The 23,278-nt window shown below is 35.2% G+C and overlaps 1 pseudogene; it reads right to left on the bottom strand.

Annotated features, from left to right (window-relative positions):
* Positions 1 to 13,184: 13,184 nt before the first annotated feature.
* The window catches only part of LOC140004579 (auxin response factor 2A-like), a 37,568-nt pseudogene continuing 27,474 nt past the window's right edge, over positions 13,185 to 23,278 (bottom strand).

Raw genomic sequence — 23,278 nt, 5'->3', positions numbered from 1 at the left:
ATAAGTAAACTCGTGGCACATGGTTAGCTCCATAGTTTGATCCTCTAATGATGTGAACAGCTTTGGGATCATCCGATGCCATGAATGAGCACCAACTTGATCTAACTCCTAGGAGACAAACTCCATGGAAACTCGCGAATTGCACAAGTGACTTTGGTATGGAATATTGTAAGATCAAAGTGATTGCACTTTGCTTAATCACTCAGGGGCTTGGTCTGGTGGTTGAGGTTGCAAAACAAAAAAGTACTGTATATTGCAAGGTTAAGATTGTTAGTATAATAAGAAATTCTCCTCACATCCTTAGATTGTACAATCGATGTCGGCTTTCTCTCTTGTTTTTCCACTATGGCAGAATCGTGCATGAAATTTTCCGCAATCAACTCCTTTAAATGTTCATTCTCTCTTTCTTTTTGATATTTTCCTCAACATTTACCTCAAGTGCACTCTCACCACCACACTCAACTCACTCTTTTTCAAGTTTTGTTTGGAGGAGTTGCTGATATGTCTCCCACACTCGACTAACTCCTTCATCTATGGATAATGTATTTGCATGCTTTGTTCTCGAATGAACCTCCTCCCTCCTCCTTGAATATGCTGACTTTAAAGAGTTAGATTGGACGTTGGGATGAAATTGTGTAGAACTCCTCCTCTTGACATCCTTATTCACCATTTGGTCAAGGCATTTATGAAGAGGCTCGAAAGTTTCATCCAAAATCTGCTTGAATTTTCCCCTTATTGCATCTGCAAAAAGTTTGAATTTCAAAGCTTGGGAGCATCCTTCTCCCTCGTTAGACATGGTAGAGTGATAGCTGTGAATCTAGTACTGAAAAGATATAATTTAACCTCACACACTCCCTCACATGTATGCACTCATACTTGTGCTTTCACTCACTAAAACTCTCTAATGATCTCACCAAGTCAATTCTCAAGGCTCCTTGATCTACCCCTTGAATAAATTAGAGTTCCTTTTCGGTGTTGACAACTTAGCAACTTTGAATCGAGTAAGATTGTAGCAAATTTAACACAACTGACCTGGACGTAATTTGGCTCAAAATTGACCTCTAAGACTCAAAGATATATTGGAAATAACCTGGAATTGGAATAAAAATAACAACTAAAAGAACTAACAGCGAACGACTCAAGAAGGAACAAGAACAACTCTACCTAACCCCGCTTTGTCTTGTGGCTTTAGAATTAGGAAACAAGCTAGAATAATTTCTGGAATTTGGACACTACCTTTTTCCCTCATTGAGACAATCTTTACCCTCTCAATTGGAAATTTCCAAATAGCTTTAGTCCCTCCAGAAACGAACTTGCAAGCTAGAATTAGAATCCAAATTGGATTAGGAAAGCTTTGGTGTGGCTGTTTTAGTAAACTGGTTTGGTTGTTTTGGAAACAAGGATTTGGAAAGGTTGTTTGGATCTGATGTGGGAAGGGTTAAGGTGTTTCAGGGGGACTTGGATTTGGTTCCTTGGTGTTTCTTGGCTGACTCCAATCCCAAAAGCTTTAGGATTAGAAGTGGATCAAGAATGAGACTTGTTTCTCAATTAGGAAACTAGAGCCGTATCTTTCTTTCCTTGTTTTTTCTCTTTTTTTTTTTGTATTTCTTTTGCAGCTCTTACAAGATTTTTTCAAGAACTCAGATTTAGTCCCAATAAATTGAAGCTAGATCAAAGTTCACAATTGGTCTAGAAAAGTTGAAGTTTGTTTTCAAGAAACCCAAGACTTTTTCCAAGAATCCCCAAATCTGTTTCAAGAACTTCAAGAAACCTGTTCAAGAGGCTCAAGAACTTCCCAAATATGCTTTTGGTATTCAAGTTTTACAAGAAACAACACAAAAATTCAAGGTTCAATAGCAAAACAGGCTCAACAGTCCCAAGGGAAAAAATTCCAGCAATTTGACTCAAGAACAATGGTATGCGACACTTTTTTTTCCTTTTTTTTTGACACATTTGGTGAGCTGTTTTCTCAACCCAAGACGACACAAAATCAACTATAATCTGGACAAATTTCAGTAGCAATTAGCTATTAAAATTGTTGGACAGATTGCACAAGACACAAGAACAAAACACGATAAGAAACAAGGAAGAACCCTTGCGGTTGGAATTTTTTCTTTCTTTTTTTTGTTTGATTTCTAGACAAAACAAGGCTAACCACAGCAATTAACGACAACTAACGCAAGTTTATGACGTGACAAATCTGGATAAATGATGCAACACACAAAACAGAATTTCGAAAAGACAAAGACAGAATTTTTGGCAACAAACACAAACAGAATTTATAACAACTTGACTCGAAAAAAAAATAAAAGGGATATAATGTGATACCTCTTAACTAGCTCTGATACAAACTAATACGAACGTCGCCAACCTTGTAACAAAACCCGTAAGAGATTAGACTCAGGATCGATAAGAGGATACCAAGCTTGGAGCGGATGACCTCAACCCGCTAATTACGTGGTTAACGAACATTGGTATAATGGTAGTAGACGCCACAACCTAGTGCAATTCTTGATTGATAAGTCACGAACACTTAGAGAAATTCTAAGATATTCAAGAAGCCTTGGAGAAACCAAGAAAACTCTCAAATTTTTATTGCATTTTTGAATGAATAAAACATGACCCTAGGTAGGCTATTTATAGCCATACAAGTAGAAGGTCTAAAGTGCAATGGAAAAAGGCTAGACCTAAAGTGAAATGGAAAAGGCTAAACATGACAAGGTACCTACATTTTAGGAACCTAGAATCGACTCTCTTAGCTTGCAATGCTGGCCGAATTATTGCTTGATTAAAATGACTAAACAAGACTCCAAACTAACTAATTAAATGGCTAACACAAAGACTCAAATTAGGAATCCTTCAAGCATGGTCCTCCTTAACTTGAACAACATGGACAACCTTTAATCCTTCATGCTCAAGTCCCTTAATGACTTTGGGAGCAATTTGTTGGCTTTGCACCTCACGAACAAGCCCTTGGAGTTCCTCTCTGATCTTCTTAGTTCGAGCTCGCATCACGGGTCCTAGAGGAACTTGACCCTTGTCCAATGGTATTTCTGGATTCGTATCAGGATAATTTAAGAAATCTCTGTGACGACCCCACCTCCCTCAGGGCGTACCCCAGGGGTTAGTAGACCGTCTGCCTGACTCTCGCCAGGACTCACTACAAACCCCAATCAGTAACACTAAAATCCTTCAAATAACATTTACATCCCACAAATCATCCAAATGTTCAAACAAAAGTATAAGCCAAAATAGAAGAGTTTAAACAACTAATTCTATAATACGTGCTAGCCAAATACAAGATTAGGACATCCTTATTACAATCTATTACTATTCTTATCTTTCTCATCCCCACACCCTATTAAGGAAAACAAATAAAAGGGTGAGTTAAAAGTCCAGTGAGATTCCTCTAAACTTGAATACCATAAAAGTCACTTACCTTTCCTCTGGGTACCCTATGACATCAAAGATAGTGATCATATCTAATATCCTGAGATAATTACATATGTAGTTTAAATCAGACCGCACCAAATGCAAGTAAACACATAACAAGTCCACGCATTCATAGGAGAAATTAAACAGATCTGCAGTGCGAGCACCTTGAACATTCATGACAATCATCAAATTTCAAACCTAGCCACTATCTATAGAAACCCTGGCCAAACATTTATGGGACTAGTCCATGACAGCACTCATTGATCTAATCTTCTCAATCGGTTCAATTTCCAGGTCCAATACTAGAATCCTCTGTGCCTTGATCTTTGCCATCAAAATATACCTTAAATTCAATCATGATTTCCAGTTTCATCATAATGTTATAAAATATTTGGTACTCGGGTGCAAGAATCTGAAAATAGAATAATTCACAACTCAATCCGGCCGGTCCCAAGAGTAAATCAACCACATTTGAGATTCGTACCTGACGTACATTTTTATTTCCCCCATCAATAGTAATTCATTCCAAACTTAATAGGCCATTCCCCACAGTCTGAGAATCCTCTCCCGGTTTGAGCTCATTAAGGGCTCTGATACCGCCCCACCTCCCCCTAGGGCATACCCTAGGGATTGGTGGACCGTCTGCCGAGTTCTCACTAAGACTCATTACAAACCCCAATCAACAACACTAAAATCCTTCAATATAACATTTACATGCCACAAATCATTCAAACATTAAAAAAAAATTATAAGTCAGAAGAGAAGAGTTTAACCAACTAGTTCTATAATACAGTGCTGGCCAAATACAAGATAAGATGTCCTTATTACAAACTATTACTATCCTTGTCTCTCTCATCCTCACACCCTGTTATAAAAAACAAATAAAAAGTGGTGAGATAAAATCCTAGTGAGGTTCCAAGAAAACAACAAGCATTCTAGCAGTCTATATAAAATCCACCTTATGGCATGATCACATAGCTCATGAAGCAAGTAATATCCTGATAGATCATTTAACAATGTACAATAAATACCATGTTCACGTAAAAAGGATACAGTCTACTCTTACGAGCTAGTTCCGCAACAGCTTGTCCATGATCTTTTGACACTCCGTCAATCATGAGAATATAGTAACAAGTCTAGTAGAGTACCACTTAACGCCAATCTCCGTACACTGATCATCCCCCTATCGGACTCAAATACCAAATATAACAAGAAGCGTAATACTCGAGTATACCAAATCTAGTGGATTAAATAAGAAACACGACCCATGATTCATCAATCTCCTCGACCAATCCCTGAGTGAATACTTCATGAGTATAGCTCTGTGAGAGTTGTCTTGAGGAATAGTAAAACTTCCTAACTTGACCAAGTGGAGTTTCGGATAAGGAGGAAGTGAATCTTTCTTTGTACACAAGAGTGATTGTAATTCATCAAATTGCAAAAACTTGTTTGAATTGATCTACAAGCTCAAGAGGAGTTGGGTAGTCAATTGGTTTGTAATTCTTTCCTTCTTATTTACTTATTGTTGCGTTTGTGATCTTTAAATTGCTTATCTCTTCTACTTTTCTCAAGTGATTTTGTTCATTCATTGTTTTACTCATTGTGTGATCACTTAGAAAAGAGGATAAATTTCATATTGAGCAAAAAGATGTCTCATAACCTGATTAAGTTTTAATCAACTTAATTCACCCCCTCTTAAGTTGTCTTCGGGCCTTACATGTCATATGGCTTTTTTCGGTAACAATTTGGGAAAAATTCGTCAAGGGTACTTAATGTGTTCAAAATTTGAAAGTTAAGGTATCAAATTTATTTTCATCCAAAATTTGGGGACTAAAACTGCTCGTGCATCAAAGTTTAGGTACCAAAACTGCATTTTTGGCCTTTTTATATTCCATTTTGTCCGGACACGTGACTGTCACATAGCTTTTTCTGGTAACAATTTGGAAAAAAAATCGTCTAGGGTACTTAATGTGCTCAAAATTTGAAAGTTTGGGTACCAAATTTATTTTCATCTAAAATTTGGGGACTAAAACCGCTCGTGCTTCAAAGTTTAGGTACCAAAACTGCATTTTTCTCTAAAATCTAAATCACTTGATATTCTAATTAAGTTTAGTTCGGTAAGGATCCACTTGAAAAGAAATAATACTCCAATAAAGGCTAAAAATGAACTAAATTACTTGATCTTCAAATTAACTTTGATTTGGCAAGAGTTATTCAAATTTGATTTCGCAACTATTCAAACCAAACATAAAGGGACAGGACAAGAAGACTTTTTGTGCTGAACCCATCCAAACCAATTTTTTACCCCGAAAAAAAAATAGAAGACCTTTTGTCTTCCTTGTACGGTGGGGACAATCTTGGGTTCTTCCTAAATAATTTCCATATTACTTTTTATTCTATTTTTCCATCATTTTCGAAGACTTATAAAAGCTGTTAGCACTGATCAAAGTCATGATGACCAAGTCAATCACTAAATGTTTAAAAGATATTAATGGAAAACAAGAAGGAAAAAGGAGAGAATTGAAAAAGAGGAAGTGTTGACAATGAGTATTAGAATTTGGATGGATCAAGGCCTCGTAAGTTCTATTGTACTCTATTTTGGGGTAAAATAATCCATTTATTTTTTATTACCCCATATTCTGATTTAGTAATACCATATACACCATTTTTCAAATCAGTTACACTAAAAGGCAAAATTGCCTGAAACTGAACTTTTGAGGCCCCATCAGCAGGCGGAGCGGCAAAACTTGGACACGTACTAGAGTAGGGAGTGCCAGATTTGACCTTAAACACATAGTCAAGTGGCAAAAACTAAGATTGCTAAGGATTCACTTAAAACTCTAATAAAAGTTGAAAGACAAATCAATTACTTAATATTCGAGTAGAGTTCGACTCGGTAAGAACTTATTCGAGCATAATTTCACCAACCACTCAAAACAAATTTAAACAGAATTTTGTATTCTGTAAATTGTCAAACCTAACTTGAACTTGGTTCTATTAGCATAAAAGTGAAATTTACATAACTTTAGTTTGATTATATTAAAACCCGTTTAAATTTGGCTTTGTAAATCAACAAGTCAATGTTGATCACAGTTTCAAATTCGTTAAAAATTATAAAATAAACTTAAATATTATTGTATTTGTCTTGATTAGATTCGTTATTTTCTCCTAATTCTAATGTCAGGAAATAGAAATTTAAAAATCTTACGGGTAAGTCATCCTATCCGCCACCCTGTTCCCGATGTTGGTACATCATGATAAGAAAGAGACAAAGCAATATATCCTTGTACATTAGGGCAAAAAATCGATGTGATCCTCGAACTTTCAACTTTATGCACTTTTAGTCCTTCAACTAATAAGTGCGTAAATATAGTCCTCCAATTAATCAAAATGTGTAGTCATAGTCCTTCCATCTAATTTGTCTGTTAAGATAGACGGGATGATACAAAAAATAAACGGATAATTTCAAAAACCTCCCTTGAGGTTTTTAACAATTTTATTTAGCTCCCTTAAGGTTTTAAAAATTACACATACCTTCCTTATCATTTAAAATGATAATACTATCCTTAAATATTTTAATAAAATTTCCTTGTTTGGTATGTGTATATTTACAATGACTTTTAAAATTATTTTTTTCATTCTTTTTCCTTCTTATTCCTTTTTTTAAAAAGTTTTTTGCCAATAAAACTGTAGAACTACCACTATTACCTCTAGTTTCTATTGTAACCAAATGTCCAACTAGCAATTTTTTTGACGAGTTAACTTTATATGCAATCCAATAGATTTGCTGATCTTTGTTTTCTATTTTTTGATATTAAAATTAATAATAAATGAAAAGAAAATGGCCCAAAATTACTATTAAATTATGATAATCCAACTACTCAAAAAATTCATAAACTTTAAATGAATTATTTCAATATTTTTTCTATCTTATAAATTTAAATTCATAATAAAACACCATTAAAAGTATCCTATCATAGTGATAAAATTATAATTATAGTTGTTTATCAAATAATAGGTATAGATTTGAAAATTTTGGGACATTTTTCTTATAATTATACTAGATAATCTTATAATTATATAAAGAAGTGAATTAAAACTCATTACACAAAGGTAATTTTGGATATTCATTTAAAAATTTGAACAAGTCAATATTATTTTAAGGTTTGTTACTAAAACAATCAAATCAAGGGATGTAAGTGTAATTTTTCAAATATCAAGGGAGCTCAGTGAAATTGTTAGAAACCTCTAGGGAGGTTTTTGTAATTATCCCAAAATTAAATATCATGTGAGCAATTCATGATGCGTTTCCCGTCCATCCTAACGGCCAAATTGGATGGAAGGATTACAACTACATATTTTTATTAATTGGAGAACTACATTTACGTACTTATTAGTTGGAGGACTAAAAATGCGTAAAGTTGAAAGTTTGAGAACCACCGCGATTTTTTGCCCTATACATTATGAACAAGTATAGGTCCTCATCTTGACCTGTAAGTCCTTTGGACCTTAGCCAAGAATCGTAAAACCACGAATTTGTTTGAAAACTAGCAACTGCCGTATGACAAAATAATTTTTAGTCGATCCTTATCTAATGGTAGTATAATCATTAAGTTTTAGATGTTGTTGTTGGTCCTCAGGTTTATATAATAACTTATTGTCGTGGTTACATTGAATTATCTTTTTTATATATATATAGTCCTTGTTTTGATCAATAAATCAATATAATATAGATAAAAATCAAATTTTGTTGGATAGAAAAAGCCTATTATATTAATTCTTTCTTTTCAATTTTCAATAAAGTCAAAATCGCAAGGAGTTATAGTGTAATTTTGCAAACTCGAGTGAGTTACATTGAACATTCAACAAATCACAAGGAGTCATTTATACAAGGGCAATATTATTATTTTACGTACGTTAGATTGGATGCTTTCCGTTCAATTTTCGATTTAGTTGAAATCACAGGGAGCTATAATATAGATTTCTAAACTAGAGAGAATTATATTAAATATTCAGCAAACCACAGGAAATTTTTTGATATTTTACCCACAAAATATATGTTATCCTTATTTTGATCAATAGAACAATATGGATAAAAATCAAATGTATTTTTTGATAGAAAAGGGCCTATAATAATATTAATGAATTGATGAGTCCGTAAAAAGAGTGGACAGTACAAAATGTGGGAAAGAATCCACGCAGATGATAGAATCATCAATTGAACAAGCTTACCTTGCCATCTCAAGGACAACAATGTTGATAAACCTAGGCAGCCAACTAAATTTCCAGGCGGAAAAATTTTGCATTGCATTTGTTACATCAGCAATTGAAACTTCTATGTCTTAGACATTCTTCAATATTTCGGTTGAGATTTTAACTGGAATGTAAAATTTTAGATTTCATCAATATCATCAGTCCTAAACTTTCTCTCAAACCACGGCCGCTATGGTTTGAGAAAAATAGGTCGTGAATCTAAGTTACATAAACAAAATTTTCTGTAGTTTTTGACCATTAATTTTTTTTGTTTATACTTAATATTTGGTGTTATTAGTTCTTTTCTGCTTATATACTATATTCAACAGACAGGTATATAGGAGTGAGGGCCTTATTGAAAATCAATAATAAACCAAACGAATAACGAACCAAATAGAGGATTGAGCTCTTTGAAAATATTTGTATTGCTTAATTAAGCTTGCCCAGAAACAGAAAAAGGGTACAACGTCATTTGATAATGATCAACTGATTTATAAACCAACCAAAAAGTACCCTTGGAATAGTGAACTAGCTAGCTAGCAAATACATAGAGTTCACATTACACGATGACTAATCCGGCTCTTATTTGTATTTCACACTACAAAGTATGCATATTATTATAGTAAGCCTGATTAAGCATTCATGACCTTGGTTGAAGCTGGCTTTATTAGTTCTAAGGCTCTGCCTGGCCACCTGCTGCATAGCCACCACCAGGATACCAACCTCCAAGGCTCCCTCCATAGTCTCCTCCAGGATCCCCTCCACTGTTAGAAGTCACAAGTGACCTGGCTGCATTGAGGATAATAAAGCATGCACGTTCATTAATGTAATCTGGGAATGGCCTTGTCAAATAAACTCATCTGGGCACTCATACAATTTGAAATTCTAGATTTTGGATTAAATGTGTTGCACGTTTTTTGTTTTAAAGAATACCAAATCGATTTGATTATATTCAGGTCAAAAATTTGTCTTTTGATGTGCAAGTCAAAATCAATGATTTTTACATATCCCTAAAATTGTTTAAACGTTGCCTGTTAATAGGTAACTTAATCCCAACCAGAGTTAGTAACGATCACAACCTACTAATAGGTAACAGAAGAGAAGTTAGGAGCAAATAAAAAGAAATTGAGGACATTGGATAAGAGAATAAATGTCTTACAATTGCTAACTGATGTGAAAGTCTCAGCCAATTCCCTAGCAGCCACCTGTGAGGTCATTGTGAGAACTATAGCCAAGGAGATGCAAAAGAAAAGAAGTGTCTTGGAAACCATTTTAATGGTTTTGTGAAGGATGAGAAAGCTGGTATAGATTGATCTCTATTTATAGGAAAATCTATGCCACATTGCCATCAAAACTCAAAAGGGTCAGGGAGTGGGCCCACGATGTAGTTGGCCGTTGAAGAGATTCTTGCTGTAATTTAGCATAAATTGCAGTCCCTTTGCGGCTGCGTTTTGAAACACGGATTAGACCGGTCGGTTCAATCAATTGAATCAAAAATTGGGTAAACATTTGGTTTGAGTTGTTTTAAAAGACCATGAAACAAAAACTCGATTAAACACGACCAAAAACTGGATTAGACCAGAAATCAAAAGAACCATTTTGAACCGGGCTTTTTCCATCTTTTCCATTTTTAGCTCTTTTGTTTTCCTTTTTTGATTCTTTCTTTTAACTACTCTTAAATCTCTTTACATATCTTACCACAAATCTCTCTCAACACAAACTCTAATGGAAGATCTAAGTTAAAAAAAGGGATAATACATTAATAAAAGAAAGTAAAAAATTTACCTAGAAATATTGTATGAATTTATGATTTGACCTCTTGAGTATTAAAAAACTATTATTACATCTAGAAACATTTTAGAACTTATAGCTATAGCCCTAAACTCTTGTATTACTTTTCAAATAAGCCCTCCAATTTGGTTCTAAACTTGTTGAATATGCATTAAATTGTAAATTGCATAAATTGCCACTTAATTATACTACCTTATTTGTATTTTCTTGTAAAGTATTTTAAAAACATCAAACATACATTGAACCTACATTTATTAATATTAATATGCTTTTAGAAATTTTACATAATATATTAATTTTTAAATTTAAATATATTTATGACATCATGATGATATCATTCTATTTTTAGATGGGTTCTACTGGGATCGAATCCATTGACCCCTAATCTAGACCGAATCGATAACCAATCCCAGTTTCAAAACACTACTTTACGGCAAGTAAAGGAATAGAGATGCATACAAAGAGCATTTGCTCTACTTTCTTGCAAGGCTTAAGGAGTAGAACTTGAGCATTATGAAGAAAAATAAGGTCCATGTTTTATATCCATCAATATGTCCTTAATCTAATTTATTCACTGAATTTGAAGTTAAAGATATAAAAGCCTATGATCTCTAAATAAGGAGACACAAACATAACTCCAAGCATTACACGATCATATACATGTAACTCGAAGAATAAAAAGATTAATCACCTAAATGTTTCAGCTCTTCTTTAAATCTTCAAACTTGTACTCTCATACGGTACAATTAAAGGCCTCATAGATTGCCTTCAAAAGAGAGGCACGGAGGTAGAAGCCGCGGCCTAGCCAAAGGAGAAAACCTCAATAAGATGTTGTACCCTACCTTTTAAATGCATGAATACGTTCTTGAGATATCATGCCTCGTGCTTCCTAATTTTCAAATCCATTCTGGGGTTCAGAAATCATTCCAGGGAATGAGTCAGAGGAGCATCTTTAATGTGGCGTAGTTAATGAACAACAGGACCTGTGAAGATTTTGGTGGGATCCAAGTGCAGAAAATATAACTATTGAGACATCAAATACGCAATAATTTAATAACAAACAAACTAAAAGCATGAAACATAAATGACACACAAGATTTAACGTAGTTAGGTTCCATCATGAAACCTACATTCACGGAGAGAAACCTGTTTTTATTATGAGAGAAAAAAATCCTATACAAGAATACAATTTAAAGCCAAATCCAATCATTGTATATCATTTTTTATCTCACAAGAACCATCTCTCACCCCATGTATAAGGCAACATGTCACCCATGTATGCTATTTTATAATATGCCAACCTCCACCTATTAATTGGCCAACACCCAAGTAATAACAGGAAATAACTGCTAATTCCTAATCATATACATAATAGGTGACGAGAGTAGGGTATATATATAAAGTTAAGCTCAAACCGCATTCAAGTTTTATATTTATAAATTGCTAAATATCCCACATACGATTTTCTACAAGTATATAGGTCGACATTGAGTACAGCATATTAAGAGTTGAACCCACGAGAAAGAATGGATAACTGTCAGCACTACTAAATCTCCTTTATTATTTAGACTATTAAAAAATTGAAGAAAATAAAATTAAGCTGAAATGTACAATAAAATAACAAATGAAAACTTCTTAGGTCATGGTATCCGTCACTACTCATACAAGTGCAAATTTTCGAATCATCGAACACTAATACTTCAACTAGTTATGGTATAATTTCTTTATGCATATGAAACTAACTCTTGTGTTGAACACTATACTTATAATTAATATATATCTACTCTCATGATTATGAATTAGCTAAAAGTCACAAAAGTGCGCCTCTACTCTTGTGAGTATACTCTTTAGGTTAAGTACTTTGTTAAACTAGTGTTAAATTTCAATTCTCATTACAAATCTAACACCTTAAGATTATTACAATTAATGGCCATTTAATCATAATTATAAAAGAAAAAGTGCTAAATAACTTGCTTAAAATAAGAGCAACAAATAGCTAATAAATCAACAAAACATAATCATAGAAAATTCAACCAAAACCTAAGGTATAAACTTTAGAGAGACATAATGAAACATAAGTCAAAACTAATATATTAACTAAACATAAGAATCCAATGAAAAGGATAAAGAGTTGGAGAAGAGAGAACTCGTGTCACATGAGTTTCATCCTCTCCTTCTTCGTCTCCATCTTTATCCTAATCTAGCCAATGTACAAAAGTTGATAATACACAATACTACCTAAATTATATTATACTAACCTAAAACTTAATAGCAACATTCTTGTAGTGTACTTTTTCTCTCTAGTCTCTCCTAGCTCTCCTAAAAGAAACCACAACCTCCTATTTATAAAGAAATCTTTACCCCTCTTTATGTCTTCCTTTAAGTGTGAACATTAGCTTCAAATGTCAATATTTTTTGTTCCAAACTAAATCACATCATTATAGAAGAAAATAAGGTCAAGAATTATAGCTAGAATCTCTACTTTATAGCTACAAATCTTCCATAAGATGCCCCTCAAAAGGTGTGAAATATTGGAGTGGAAATCAAGTTGCACAAGTTATAACCACCATTGTTGACCAGAATCCTTTCGGCAATCGCTCAAAGTTTTGGGCCGAATTTTGGGAGTGATTTGTCCCATGTTTCACCAAAATTTTCTGCCACGAATCCTTGGGGAATCCCTCCAAAATTTCGACTGGATTCTTGGATCAGAATAATAAAAGCAAAAACCTACCTTCCCTGGTCAGAATAGAAGAATCAGGAGATGATGGCAAAATGTTTGGTCAAAGCCTTTATAGCCTAGGCACCGGAAGAGGATTAAGCACAGGAGTAAGCGCAGGTTCAATTTTCCAGGGTGAAACCCTATCAGGATGAGGAATAGTTGAAGTTTCATCCCATCTCACCTTAAAGAAAAGGTTACCTTTTCAGCTCCATCACAAAATGCAAAATAAGACAAAATGAAGTTCAAAGATACTACCTTCAGGCATTTCCACTTTGATTTTGGCCACCTTTTTGGATCAGCTTCTTCAACACCAACAATAGTTCCAGTAAATCTCTACTCTAGAGCCTCTTCACCTTCAAATCGCATTTTGAACCTCATTCCAATGGAGTAGCTGTTTTTCACAGACTCCATATATTGGTCAAAACGAACAATAAACTCAGAGGGGCTCGTCCTGTAGACGACAAATAGAGAAGGAAGACCAGTCAGATTCTCGAGCAAATGCAATTCCACTAGCATCCATAACCATTCATCAATCATGTTGCTTAACATATAAAGGTGCATGTTGTGAAACATTCTAATCTTTGGCTTTTTCAGTAGACAACTTGAAACAGAGAGTTATACAAGTGACATACCTAGGTTTATAATAAAATGTAGACATTGTTTTAGAATGAATGGCATGCCAAGGTTTTGCAAGCACACCAAGATCCATCGCAACGAATCTTCTGTATCACACTCTGTCTTACATCCTATCCCACTACTTATAATCTTGCCAAGTGTTCCTTGATAAACTAAACCCTCAAACAACCCAACTCGGACTATGTTAAATTAATTAATCGTTAACCGGACAGAAAACTTAATATCTTTAATCAAAATCAAGTAAAATAAAAACTCTTTAACCAAAATCACAATTTACCAAGAGAAAAAACCCTAAAACCCAAACAACCTCTGTCCTCTCTTCATCATCTTCACCATTCAAATATACAACTTGATTATCTGTTGCGCAATTTACATGCATCACTAACGCCCACAAACACTCCCGCACTAGACTATCTTTCTACCCCATTCACACACACAAATTTTGTAGACTAAAATCTGTTGGAAAAATGGCTATATCCATTGTAGAGTGAATGAGAAAATTGTTCTCATAATGGCACTCTCGATAGAATCCAAGGATAATTATCTATCTTTCATTCATGTACCTAGGATTCATGTATATTAATTATTGATACATGATTCTGGATAGGATTCATGTACTTAATACATGATTTTGGAGTTATCTTATTGAGATACATGTATGTACATGAATGTGGTACTTTGATAAACGTGAAGATAATTATCTGGTATTTAACTCTTGTTGCCAATTTCGAACAGTCACCATTGGCCAGCATCTATAAATATCTCTCTTTTGTTTCAAATAAGAGGGCTCTCTCTATTTTTTCCTTCTTGCATCTTCATCTTTTTATAGTGTTCCATATTGCTCTAATTCGAGTTCGCTGCGGTAATTAAAGTTTGGTGCTGACATATTTACCTTTAATCCGTTGTATCCTGAGAGACAGACGCCTACTCAACCTCGAGCACTCTACCTGGAGGGGGCGAATCTGTTTTAAGGAAATTGTGCTCACAAGCCTCGGATTGTTATTATTGTAATTTTCGATTATTTCTTTCTTTCTAGGTTGTATTTACTCTTCTCTATAGTATATCAGCCTATTACTTTTATTATTATTTCTAACAGTCTTAAAACAAATTCTGTTCTCAATGGCTGACAATACAGGAAGAGAAACCAACAATTCTACTTTTGATGCCTCTGCCTCTAGCACAATTGTGAAACAACCTGAAGGAAAGATTACTTCTATGGCTTCTACCAACCATAGTGAGAAACCTGAGAAGTTCCATGGCTAGAACTTCAAAACATGGCAACAAAAGATGTTGTTCTATTTGACAACATTGAATCTCTCAAGATTCTTAAGTGAGGATGCTTCAAAGCTGTTTGAAGGCTCAATTGATGCACAAGCTGTCAGTGCTATTGATGCTTGGAAGCACTCCGATTTCCTTTGTCGAAATTATGTCATGAATTGCTTGCATGACTCGCTGTATAACGTGTATCAAATACACAAGACGGCGAAGGCATTGTGGGAATCCTTAGATCAGAAATATAAAACCGAAGATGCTGGGGCAAAGAAATTTGGCGTTGGAAAATTTCTAGACTATAAAATGGTGGATTCCAAAACTGTTATCAGTCAAGTGCAAGAAATTCAGATTATCTTGCATGAGATTCTAGCTGAAGGCATGATTTTGAGTGAAACCTTTCAAGTAGCTGCTGTTATTGAGAAGCTACCTCCTGGGTGGAAGGATTTCAAGAACTATCTCAAGCACAAGCGCAAAGAGATGAGTATGGAGGACTTTATCGTTAGACTTCGAATTGAAGAAGACAACAGGAGTTCTGATTGCAAGGCAACAACTTCTGTTGATACTAAGGCAAATATTGTGGAGTATAAGCAAGGGCAAAACTCCAAAGGCAAAAAGCCAAATCGAAATTTTGGGGCAAAAGGGAAAATCTCTAAGCAGAAATTCCAAGGGAAGTGCTTCAACTGTGACAAAAAAGGTCACAAGTCCACTGAATGTAAGCTTCCAAGGAAGAAGAAGCATGAAGCAAACTTGCTTGATAGAATCGAGGGAGACATGGAAAACATGAACCTGACTGCTATGGTTTCTGAAGTGAATATGATAGGGTCAAATCCGAAAGAATGATGGATTGACACTGGAGCCACAAGACATGTCTGCATAGACAAAGACCTGTTTACTACTTTCGGAAAAATTGAAGGTGAAAAAATATTCATGGGGAACTCTGCCTCATCTGCTATTGAAGGTCAAGAGAAGGTGTTGCTAAGGATGTCTTCTGGCAAAACATTGACTTTGAACGATGTTCTGTATGTGCCAGAAATCCGCAAGAACCTTGTTTCTGGATCGTTGCTGAACAAGCATGGCTTTCGCATGGTTTTTGAATCGGATAAAGTTATATTATCCAAATCTGGGATGTATGTAGGGAAAGGATATACAACCGATGGGTTGTTCAAATTGAATGTAATGACTATTGTGAATAATAAGAATAAGTCTTCTGCTTATTTGCTTGAGTCTTCCAATTTATGGCATGGTAGACTAGGTCATGTTAATTATGATACTTTGCGTAGACTAATTAACTTGGATCATATTCCTTCCTTTCACATCAATTCAAACCATAAATGCGAGATTTGCGTAGAAGCAAAATTAACAAGGTCATCTTTTCAAACAATTGAAAGAAACACCGAACCCCTTGAATTGATTCACACAGATATCTGTGATTTGAAATTTGTTCAAACAAGAGGTGGTAATTGTAAGTCCCACAGACAACCAAGAGGGGGGGTGAATTGGTTGATTAAAATCTTAACCAAGTTTATGCACTTTTTCTTTAATGAAAATTTACCTTCCTTTTTAGTAATGATCAACCAAGTAGATTAGAAGACAATAGCAATATTAATCAGAGAAGCAAGTATAGATAAGCAATGAAGATTTTATTAAACAGAAATATAAAATAGAGAAACAAACCAAGTGTCTACCAAGCTTTACCCAAACTTGAAGACCAAACACTAGGAAGAGCAACTTCTCTTTGATGAACGAAGATCAATTAGATGTACAATGGAGGGAGCTCTTCCTCCTTGCCCTAAGCCTCACTTAGTCAAGTTAGGAAGTTTTACAATCACTCAGAAAACCCTCAATAAAGCTACACTAAAGATCCTTTCAACCACAAAAGAAATGCTCAACAGAAATTCACACCACTTTAATACAAATCTGCTTTGGAGACTATTTTCTAGCTAAAATATCTCTTGAGAACTTGTAAACAAAGTGAGCAAAAGTCCCTACTTCGTTCAGACCAGTTTGATTTTAAAGGGATCCAGAAATGGGTTTCATCAATGCTTCCAACGGATAGAAGGCAGCTGAAGAGTCAACTAGCCGTTGGGGCTGTCGGACGTCCGACGATCGAATCATCGTCCGAACCAATCGTCCGATGATAGCCAAGTTGAGGTTCGGACGTCCGATAAGTTCTTTGTCGTCCGACAGCACAGCGTCCGACCTTGGGCCGAGAGCTAGCAAGTTATCTTGGAATTTTTCGGACGTCCGATGCGGTTGATTAGCGTCCGATGGCAAGCGTCCGATCCTTCCGGACGTCCGATGCTTCCATGTGAGCGTCCGACGGTGCTTCCTTCCTGATGTTCTTTATCTTTTCGGACGTCCGACAGTTTCCTTTCGGCCGTCCGACCTGATTGTCCTGTTTTTGCTTCTCATTTTGGTTGTTTTACATTTCATGACATATTTGAACCTGATTCTTGGATAGACAAAAAACACTTGTATTTGAGAAAGGTTAGACAAATATTTCAAAGTACCAAGAATGACAAACTAGACATACTTAAAAGACAATATCTTTGATCGAAAACAAAACAATGACTAAATTCATTCATATTATTCCAATCTTGTTTGCCACATCCAAAGCAACGTAGTCAGGAGATAAACGAACATATGCTTTCTTTGTTCCAACAGACCTGATCAAAGTGTTCACTTTCTTGGTCTGTATAAACAAACTTTTGTGATCATCAAAACCAAGAATAACATTCTCCCCCTTTTTGATGATGACAAAACAAAAGTTTGAAATGAAATTGATGATTGAAATGAAAACTCCCCCTGTCTTAGTGAATCCTAACATTTAAAAATTTTGAAAACCTCCCCCTCACTTGGCTGCCCATCCGAGTTAAACAATTAAACATTAAACAATTAAGCATATCAGCCAATCCAAATTTAAACAATCAATCCAACATATCCTAACATCACTAATCATCAATCACCAATCATCACTCAATCCAATCATTCATCAATCACCAATCATCACTCAATCCAATCATTATACCATCTCCCCCTTTTTGTCATCACAAAAGGGCAACCAATCACATCAACATCAACATCCCTTTTTGTCATCCACACGTCACAAATTTACACAAGTTCACAAATCAACATCCTGGTGACACCATCCAACACATCCATCAAAACAGTACTTAAAATAGACAATCATATTCAATAGACAATCATACAATCCACAAATTCATTACATTCACACAAGCAGAATAGACAATCATTCATCAAAATATTTAGACATTCATCAAAACAGTACTTAAACATCCACCAGATCATACCAAAAGAAACTTAAAATATCCATTACAATACATATTCATTGTTGAATACCACAAACACATAAAAGAGACAAACAGAATGCAAATGTCCTAAATGATGAACTAAGTGGATCCAAGAGTCCTCCGAGAGAGCTGATATTGAGAGAGGTCTTCCTCATCAGTTTCTTCATCATCTTCAGTAGCTTCTTCAATTGGTGCCTTGCCTTTGTCTGATGTGGAAGGGCCATGAGGAGTCACAGGAGTTGATGGATTCGGATCTGGAACTGATGAACCTGGATCAGTGGTTCGAGGTTCTTTGTCATGTGAGACTTCCTCAACCACAGGTGGAGGAAAAGGAAGGTTCTTTTTATCAAGAAAGGCAGCTTGTTGCTCAGAAGACATGGTGAGCATTAGGCCATGTTCTAGAAGAAGAACATGCTGTTTGAGTTCATGAAGAAGCTCAATTACCTCATTACTGGAAGAGGAAGATGCTTTAGTGGTAGACTTCCTAGGGTGAATGGGAGTGAGTGAAATGGATGAAGAATCATGTACAGTCTTAGATCTTTGTTCACTAGATGATGCCCCCTTATATGCCCACAGATTATCTTTAAAAATAAGATTTTTCCTTTCAAAATATGCTCTGGTAAAAGCATAAGAAGATGCTTCTTTGGGACAAACACCTAAAATTGGAACTTTGTAAAATTCAAAAATCTTTTGAAGAAACTTCCCATAGGATAGTTTTCTTCGAGAGTCAGTAGCATAGCGAAGTAAAAACTTGCACATGACAAAGCCAAAATCAATCCGAATTTTTTCTCGAAAACAGTAAAAAAGATACAGCTCCATTTTGTTTGCATCAGTTCTATGGCCATCAGTGGGCACAAGCAAGTTTGAAATGATAGAAAAGGCAATCAAATTCACAGGAGCCAAATCATTCAACTTAGCATCAGCAGGTGAAGAAAAACTTCTTTTGAAATAAGTTAACATTTTTGTCCCATCAAAATGATTTGCAGCAGTAGGAAGCTCTTCATAAGAAAAGAAATTAGCAACCTTATCTTTGCACAAACGTTCAATGGTAGTCTTTAAAATGGAATTCACAGTATCAGAATCAAAGATTAGGTCTACCCCATTTACCCTAGACATGATCTCAGTTTGGTCAGTTCCTTTCCTAAGGTTAGCAAAAAATTGATGCAGCATATCAGGATAGTAGACATTGGGCATGGAAATGAGATGCGACCATTTCTGGAAATCAAATAGACTTAGAATGGATTCTAAACCTATGGAACGAAATTCAGAGGGGTTTACAGTTCTTTGAGGGATGACACCCTTCTGAGATATCCAGGCGTATTTGTCTTTCGCAGCATCATCAAAGAATGGAGGGAGAGGGACTGATTTAGGAGACGGTTGAGAAGAGGTCCCCTGTCCAGATTCTGGTTGAGAAGTGGGTTGTGGAGTAGGTCGTGACATTTGACCCTTGATAGCTCCCCTTTTGAAGCGTTTGGATGTCCGTTTGACAGTAGGAAGATTCTCATCCTCATCCCTGAGTGGATGCTTGCGTCCGGCAGTAACTTTTCCTCCCCTTAGATTCACCATTGTTCTAAATGTGTGGAATGGAGGATGCAAATGATGCACACAACAGTAGGGAAGTGAATCGCACAGAAATTTTGGGACAAAAACACCTTGAACGAGATTTGACAGAGCGGTTATGCAAGAGTAGGGTTGTGAGGAAAATTTGGGGATTTGCGAAGTGTTACTCAGTTTGGTGAAATGATCAGGAGAAATGAAACGCAAACGATGGGGAAATGTTTTGGTTGAGTCAATTTGGGAATGGTAGCTACAGAATGGTACGAATTTGAGAGTGAGAGAAGAGAGGGTTTTCGTCCGAGAGGAGATAGAATAGGAAGAGACTGAAGCAAATAAGGAAGAAAGTTATTTTAAAAAATGAGCCGTTGCACTGTCGGACAGTCGAACGAAGTTGTGCGTCCGACAGCTGCGTCCGAACAGGTGCAATCTGGAAAATGGCTGAAGAACATCATCGGACGTCCGTTCATCCTCTTTCGGACGTCCGAAGGCAATGAAAAATTTATGATGATTTTTCGAACATTCCTAATTTTGATCTTAGATGAATGAATTGATCTAATGGCAAAGCTTTTGTAAAAATATCAGTAAATTGATCTTTAGAACTAACATAATTTACACAAATTTCACCTTTTTGAACAAGATCACGAATAAAGTGGTGCTTTATTTCAATATGCTTTGTCCTAGAATGCTGAATAGGATTTTTGGTCAAATTTATAGCACTAGTATTATCACAGAATACAGGCATGCAGTCATACAACAATCCATAGTCATTCAGGGTATGCTTCATCCATAAAAGTTGAGCACAACATGCACTAGCGGCAATATATTCTGCTTCGGTTGTAGACAATGAGATTGCATTTTGTTTCTTGCTAAACCAAGAGACTAAAGAATTTCCAAGAAAGTGACAAGATCCACTAGTACTCTTTCTATCTACACGACACCCTCCAAAATCAGCATCCGAATAACCATATAGTGCAAACTCACTGGATTTAGCATACCAAAGACCATAGTCTAATGTACCTTTCAAATACCTAAAAATTCTTTTTACAGCATTCAAATGTGATTCTTTTGGACACGATTGAAATCTAGCACACAAGCAAACTGCAAACATAATATCAGGTCTACTTGCAGTTAAATAGAGTAAGCTTCCGATCATACCTCTATAATGCTTTTCATCCACATGATTACCTTCTTCATCTTTGTCAAGCTTTGTAGAAGTGCACATTGGAGTTCCAACTTGCTTTGAGTCCTCCATGCCAAACGTTTTCAGTAATTCCTTGGTATACTTTGCTTGATTGATAAAGATTCCCTCAAGAGTTTGATGTATTTGAAGTCCAAGGAAGAAATTTAATTCTCCCATCATACTCATTTCAAATTCATTTTGCATAGTGGTGGAAAACTCCTTACATAGATACTCATTAGTAGCACCAAAGATAATATCATCAACATATATTTGCACAATGAGAAGGTCATTCAACACATGCTTAGTAAAAAGTGTGGTGTCCACAATACCTCTTTTGAAACCTTTTTCAATCAAGAACCCACTTAATCTTTCATACCAAGCTCTTGGAGCCTGTTTTAAACCATATAAAGCTTTAGAAAGTTTAAACACATGACTTGGAAATTTTGTATTTTCAAAACCTGGGGGTTGATCCACATACACTTCTTGATCAATAAAACCATTTAAAAAGGCACTTTTAACATCCATTTGAAACAATTTGAAACCTTTGAAGCAAGCAAAAGCAAGAAGCATTCTAATAGATTCTAATCTTGCTACGGGAGCAAATGTTTCATCAAAATCTATTCCTTCTTCTTGTGCATATCCTTTAGCAACTAATCTGGTTTTATTTCTTACAACAACACCTTTATCATCCAACTTATTTCTAAAAATCCACTTTGTGCCAATGATAGGTTGATTTTGAGGTCTATCAACAAGTGTCCAAACTTCATTTCTCTCAAATTGATTAAGTTCCTCTTGCATAGCCAAAATCCAATTTTCATCCTTTAAAGCATCATTGATATTTTTGGGTTCAAAAAGAGAAACTAAAGCAAAATTATCAATCAATTTTCTAGATGAGGAACGAGTGTTTACCTTCTCGGATGGATCACCAATTATAAGCTCTTTTGGATGATTTTGGTTGAATTTCCAAGCCTTGGGAAGATCTTTGAGTGGATCATCATTTTTGTCTTCATCTTCCTCTTCTTGATCATTATGAACTTCATTTTCCATTTCAGTTGCTGCTGGTTCAGAACTTCCTTCATTTCCAATTGATAGTTTTTCCATTCCTTCTCGAACACCTACATCATCATCCTCACACAAACTTTTGGAATTATCATCATTGGCTTCATCAAATGTTATATGTATAGCTTCTTCAATCACAAGTGTCCTTCTATTAAAAACTCTATATCCTCTTTTATTCTCACAATACCCCAAAAATATTCCTTCATCAGATTTTTTGTCAAACTTACCAAGATATTCCTTTAGATTCAAAATAAAATATTTACAACCAAATACTTTGAAATAACCAACCGTAGGTTTCTTATCAAAAATCAGCTCATAAGGAGTTTTCTTTAAAATAGGTCTCAAGAGTATTCTATTCATCACATAACATGCAGTGTTTACCGCTTCCGCCCAAAGATATTTAGGCAACCTACATTCATTCAACATAGTTCTAGCAGCCTCTTGGAGAGTCCTGTTTTTCCTTTCTACAACACCATTTTGCTGTGGAGTCCTTGCAATAGAAAACTCATGTGTTATACCATTATGATCACAAAATTCTGGAAAACCACAATACTTGAATTCCGTCCCATTATCACTTCTAATCCTAACAATTTTTAACCCAAGCAGATTTTGCACTTTAGCAAACATTGAAGTAAAATTCTTGAAGGCATCATCTTTATGAGCAAGAAATATCACCCAAGTGTATCTGGAATAATCATCAACAATTACAAAACAATATTTTTTACCTCCCAAGCTAGTGATTTGAGTGGGACCAAATAAATCAAGATGCAAGAGTTCCAAAGGTTTTGAAGTAGATACACACATTTTTGGTTTAAAAGAAATTTTAGTTTGCTTCCCAAATTGACATGCATCACATATTTTGTCCTTATCAAAACTAATTTTTGGCAAGCCTCTAACCAACTCCTTTTTCGAAATTTCCTTTAGTAAATCCATGTTAAAATGACAAAGTCTTCTATGCCACAACCAAGAATCTTCATTTGAAGCTTTAAGACATTTTAAGATAGAAGAATCAACTTTATCAAGAATCACAATATATATGTCATTAAACCTCTTACCTTTGAACAC

This window comes from Coffea arabica, chromosome 3c (assembly GCF_036785885.1).
Source record: "Coffea arabica cultivar ET-39 chromosome 3c, Coffea Arabica ET-39 HiFi, whole genome shotgun sequence".
NCBI lineage: Eukaryota > Viridiplantae > Streptophyta > Magnoliopsida > Gentianales > Rubiaceae > Coffea > Coffea arabica.
This window is presented reverse-complemented; position numbering and strand designations above follow the sequence as displayed.